Below are 6,000 nucleotides of genomic sequence, written 5' to 3' on the forward strand. Positions count from 1 at the left end.
ACTGAAAGTTAATGGAATCGAAAAATCCATCAAGCATATCAAAACAGGCAATGCGAAATAAAAGGCAGAATCTGTCAAAACAGAACAGTTCGTAAAGACGAATTTTATTGAGGCAGCAGACTTGCTCAAATGAAAATTCTCAAATTGAATGAATGTTGCGTACATATCTGAGGATCACTCACGTAAATTGGCATAATTTTCTGAGTTACCTACAGATAATTTTGCCCAATTTCGTGACAGCAAAGAAATCTGTTTCTGCGCAGTAATCCAAATCTAGTATGAACCTTACTATCAACGACTTTACTTGGCACAACTATGCAACAAACTAAGATAAGGAGAGGTTGCTACAGTAGTAACAACTTCCAAGAATCAAATATAAAATAAAAGTAATGTAGTAAAAACATGGGTTGTCTCCCATAAGCGCTTTTCTTTAACGCCTTTCAGCTAGGCGCAGAAAGTGTGTATCAAGTATTATCAAGAGATGATGCATCAACATTACCTTGGGCTTTACCCTTACCTTTCTTGTTCTTTTTCTTACTCTTTGATTTAGGGAATACATGTCTATCCCCCGGTGTAGAGGTGAATTTTAGGGTGCCTTCTCCCATATCTATGACTGCTCCCAATAGTTTCAGCAGGGATCTTCCGAGTGTGATTTGTCCTGTTCCTACACATTCAATAACAAGATAATCAATGGATATTGTTCTTCCAAGAATGGTTGTATGCACACCCGCAGCTATTCCCTTAGGAGTTATAACAGAGTTATCAATAAGATTTATTCCTTCTCCCCCTTCAACGAATCCCCAAAGTGTCAAAGATTCATGAATACTCTTAGGCATAAGGCAAAATTCAGACATAATATCACAATTGGCATGAAGAGTTTGATTACCGATAACAATTTTAATAGTAGGATCCCATAATGAAGGTTCAGAGTTCACTAAAATTGATCAAGACGGTTACGAACATATCTATAATTTTCATTCAAGCGAGATGCACTTGTCTCAAGAGTGTTTAATCTATTATAAATGCTAATAAGGGCTGAATCAAAGTTATTAGCTGAATCATGTGATGCAACCAACTTCTTTATGGCATTAAAAGCTTGATCCCCATTGCAATGAAGGAAATCTCCTCCCACTACAGCATCCAAGGCATATCTATAGCGAATCATAAGACCAAAATAAAAGTTACTAAGGAGCAAACTTAGAGTCATTTGAGGTTCAGCTTTACGATAAGAAGTAAAAATTCTGGACCAAGCATCTTTAAAACTCTCCTCATCCCCTTGCTTAAAAGTGAAGACTAATTCTTTAGGTGAAGAAGTAACAGGTGCAGAGCTAGACATGGTAACAAAAGTAAAATGCAAGTAACTAAATTTTTTGTGTTTTTTTAATATAGCAAACAAGATAGCAAATAAAGTAAAACTAGCAACTAATTTTTTTGTGTTTTTGATATAGTGCAGCAAACAAAGTAGTAAATAAAATAAAGCAAGACAAAAACAAAGTAAAGAGATTGGATTATGGAGACTCCCCTTGCAGCGTGTCTTGATCTCCCCGGCAACGGCGCCAGAAAAAGAGCTTGGTATGCGTACAGCACGCGTCCGTTGGGAACCCCAAGACGAAGGTGTGATGCGTACAGCGGCAAGTTTTCCCTCAGTAAGAAACCAAGGTTTATCGAACCAGTAGGAGCCAAGAAGCACGTGGAAGGTTGATGGCGGTGAGATGTAGTGCGGCGCAACACCAGGGATTCCGGCGCTAACGTGGAACCTGCACAACACAACAAAGGTACTTTTCCCCAACGTAACAGTGAGGTTGTCAATCTCACCGGCTTGCTGTAACAAAGGATTAGATGTATAGTGTGGATGATGATGTTTGCAGAAAACAGTAGAACAAGTATTGCAGTAGATTGTATTCGATTAAAAGAATGGACCGGGGTCCACAGTTCACTAGTGGTGTCTCTCCCATAAGATAAATAGCATGTTGGGTGAACAAATTACAGTTGGGCAATTGACAAATAGAGAGGGCATGACCATGCACATACATGATATGATGAGTATAGTGAGATTTAATTGGACATTACGACAAAGTACATAGACCGCTATCCAGCATGCATCTATGCCTAAAAAGTCCACCTTCAGGTTATCATCTGAACCCCTTCCAATATTAAGTTGCAAACAACAGACAATTGCAGTAAGTATGGTGCGTAATGTAATCAATAACTACATCCTCGGACATAGCATCAATGTTTTATCCCTAGTGGCAATAGCACATCCACAACCTTATAACTTTCTCACATCGTCCTGCATTTAATGGAGGCATGAACCCACTATCGAGCATAAATACTCCCTCTTGGAGTTAAGAGTAAAAACTTGGCCAGAGCCTCTACTAATAACGGAGAGCATGCAAGATCATAAACAACACATAGATAATAGATTGATAATCAACATAACATAGTATTCTCTATCCATCGGATTCCAACAAACACAACATATAGCATTACAGATAGATGATCTTGATCATGTTAGGCAGCTCACAAGACCCGACAATGAAGCATAATTAGGAGAAGACGACCATCTAGCTACTGCTATGGACCCATAGTACAGGGGTGAACTACTCACTCATCACTCCGGAGGCGACCATGGCGGTGAAGAGTCCTCCGGGAGATGATTCCCCTCCCCGGCAGGGTGCCGGAGGCGATCTCCTGAATCCCCCGAGATGGGATTGGCGGCGTCTCTAGAAGGTTTTCCGTATCGTGGCTCTCGGTACTGGGGGTTTCGCGACGAAGGCTATAAGTAGGCGGAGGAGATAGGTCAGGGGGCCTGACAGGGGGCCCACACAGTAGGCTGGCGCGGCCAGGGCTTGGGCCGCGCCGCCCTACTGTCTGGCCACCTCGTGGCCCCACTTCGTGACTCCTTCGGTCTTCTGGAAGCTTCGTGGCAAAATAGGACCCTGGGCGTTGATTTCGTCCAATTCCGAGAATATTTCCTTACTAGGATTTCTGAAACCAAAAACAGCAGAAAACAGCAACTAGCTCTTCGACATCTCGTTAATAGGTTAGTGCCGGAAAATGCATAAATATGACATAAAGTATGCATAAAACATGTAGGTATCATCAATAATGTGGCATGGAACATAAGAAATTATCGATACGTCGGAGACGTATCATCCGGCTACGGCAGAAGAAAGAGAAAGGATGAATCAGGTCCCCTATGCCTCGGCAGTAGGCTCTATCATGTATGCCATGCTGTGTACTAGACCGGATATAGCACATGCTGTTAGTTTGACTAGGAGATATCAAAGTGATCCAGGGATGGAACACTGGACAGCGGTCAAGAATATCCTGAAGTACTTGAAAAGAACTAAGGATATGTTTCTTTGTTCTGGAGGTGACTGATACGTCTCCAACGTATCTATAATTTCTGATGTTCCATGCTTGTTTTATGACAATACCTACATGTTTTGCTCACACTTTATAATGTTTTTATGCATTTTCCGGAACTAACCTATTAACAAGATGCCACAGTGCCAGTTCATGTTTTCTGTTGTTTTTGGTTCTAGAAATGCTATTCGGGCAATATTCTCGGAATTTGACGAAACAAAGACCCAACATCTTATTTTTCCCGGAACCTTCCAGAAAGTCAAAGGTGGACCAGAGGGGAGCCCTGGGGGCCCCACACGTGTGGGCGGCGCGGCCCAAAGGGGTGGCGCGCCGGCCTACTGTGTGGCGCCTCCGTAACCCCTCTGACTCCGTCTCTTCGCCTATATAAGCCCTTTCGACCTAAAAACTCGATACCGATTGACGAAACTCCAGAAAGACTCCAGGGGTGCCGCCGCCATCGCGAAACTCCAATTCGGGGGACAGAAGTCTCTGTTCCGGCACCCTGCCGAGACGGGGAAGTGCCCCCGGAAGCCATCTCCATCGACGCCACCGCCTCCATCATGCTCCGTGAGTAGTTCCCCCATGGACTACGGGTTCTAGCAGTAGCTAGTTGGTACTCTCTATCCCATGTACTTCAATACAATGATCTCATGAGCTGCCTTACATGATTGAGATCCATCTGATGTAATCGGTGTTGTGTTTGTTGGGATCCGATGGATGATACATTGTGATTAGTCTATCTATAAAGTTTGTGAAGTTATTGTTGCTGCAATCTTGTTATGCTTAATGCTTGTCACTAGGGCCCGAGTGGCATGATCTTAGATTTAAGCTCTATAATTATTGCTTAGATTGTATCTACAAGTTGTATGCACATGTCTATGTCCGGAACCAAAGGCCCCAAAGTGACAGAAATTGGGACAACTGGAGGGGAAGGCGTAGGTATGAGGATCACATGTTTTCAACAAGTGTTAATACTTTGCTCCGGTGCTCTATTAAAAGGAGTACCTTAATAGCCAGTAGATTCCCTTGAGGCCCGGCTGCCACCGGCTGGTAGGACAAAAGATGTTGTACAAGTTTCTCATTGCGAGCACGTATGACTATATATGGAAAACATGCCTACATGATTAATAATCTTGATGTTCTGTCTTAATGCTTTCAATCCTATCAATTGCCCAACTGTAATTTGTTCACCCAACACTTGTCACTTGTTATTGGAGAGTTACCACTAGTGTAGATCGCTGGGAACCCCGGTCCATCTCTCATCATCATATACTCGTTCTATATGTCATTGGAAGTAGTATCAACTATTTTTTGGTGCCATCGCCTCCGTGTTATTGCTACTGCTGATGTGTTACTGTTACTATTGCTCTCATATTACTACTGCTTTCACATCACCCCTGTTACTAGTGTTTTTCCAGGTGCAGCTGAATTGACAACTCAGTTGTTAAGGCTTATAAGTATTCTTTACCACCCCTTGTGTCGAATCAATAAATTTGGGTTTTACTTCCCTCGAAGACTGTTGCGATCCCCTATACTTGTGGGTTATCAAGACTATTTTCTGGCGCCGTTGCCGGGGAACAAAGGAAAGCTACACCATTTCCTCCCTCGTCAACCACGCGCCAGTCCAGGACAGCATCAAGTATTTTCTGGCGCCGTTGCTGGGGAGGCATAGCTCTACTCATAAGTTCACCTGGGGAGTACACTCTACCTCTCTCTCTGTTTTTATTTTATTTTATTTTGTTTTGCTTAGTTTACTTTTGTCTAGTTTGTTTTTGTGCTTAGTTTATTTCTGTTTAGTATTATTTTGCTTAGTTTACTTTTGTCTAGTTTGTTTTTGTTTTGTTTTACTTTTCTCATATACCCAAAAATCCATAAAAATTTGAAAAATCGAAAAATTAAAAACTGTTGTTATGGAAGAACGCATAACCATGTTGGATCTTATTGAATTATATAATAATTATAGAGAATCAAGAATGGGTAAAGTCATGAGTGCTGTGATAGAAAAATTGAATACAATTGCTAAAATCTTGCTTAAACGCCATGATATAAACTGTTGCTCTCAACAGGTGATGCTGTCCAGGACTGGCGCGTGGTTGACGAGGGAGGAAATCTCTATTGTGTAGCTTTTCGTTCCCCGGCAACGGCGCCAGAAAATCTACTTGATGCGCGTAGTTGACGTATGTCTTTTCCGTTTAACACGCGTCCGTTGGGAACCCCAAGAGGAAGGTGTGATGCGTACAGCAGTAAGTTTTCCTTCAGTAAGAAACCAAGGTTTATCGAACCAGTAGGAGCCAAGAAGCACGTCGAAGGTTGATGGCAGCGGAGTGTAGTGCGGCGCAACACCAGGCATTCCGGCGGCAACGTGGAACCTCCACAACACAACCAAAGTACTTTGCCCCAACGTAACAGTGAGGTTGTCAATCTCACCGGCTTGATGTAACAAAGGATTAGATGTATAGTGTGGATGATGATTGTTTGCAGAAAACAGTAGAACAAGTATTGCAGTAGATTGTATTCGATTAAAAGAATGGACCGGGGTCCACAGTTCACTAGAGGTGTCTCTCCGATAAGAATAAGCATGTTGGGTGAACAAATTACAGTTGGGCAATTGACAAATAGAGAGGGCATGAC

Source organism: Lolium perenne, chromosome 5, assembly GCF_019359855.2.
Source record: "Lolium perenne isolate Kyuss_39 chromosome 5, Kyuss_2.0, whole genome shotgun sequence".
Lineage (NCBI taxonomy): Eukaryota > Viridiplantae > Streptophyta > Magnoliopsida > Poales > Poaceae > Lolium > Lolium perenne.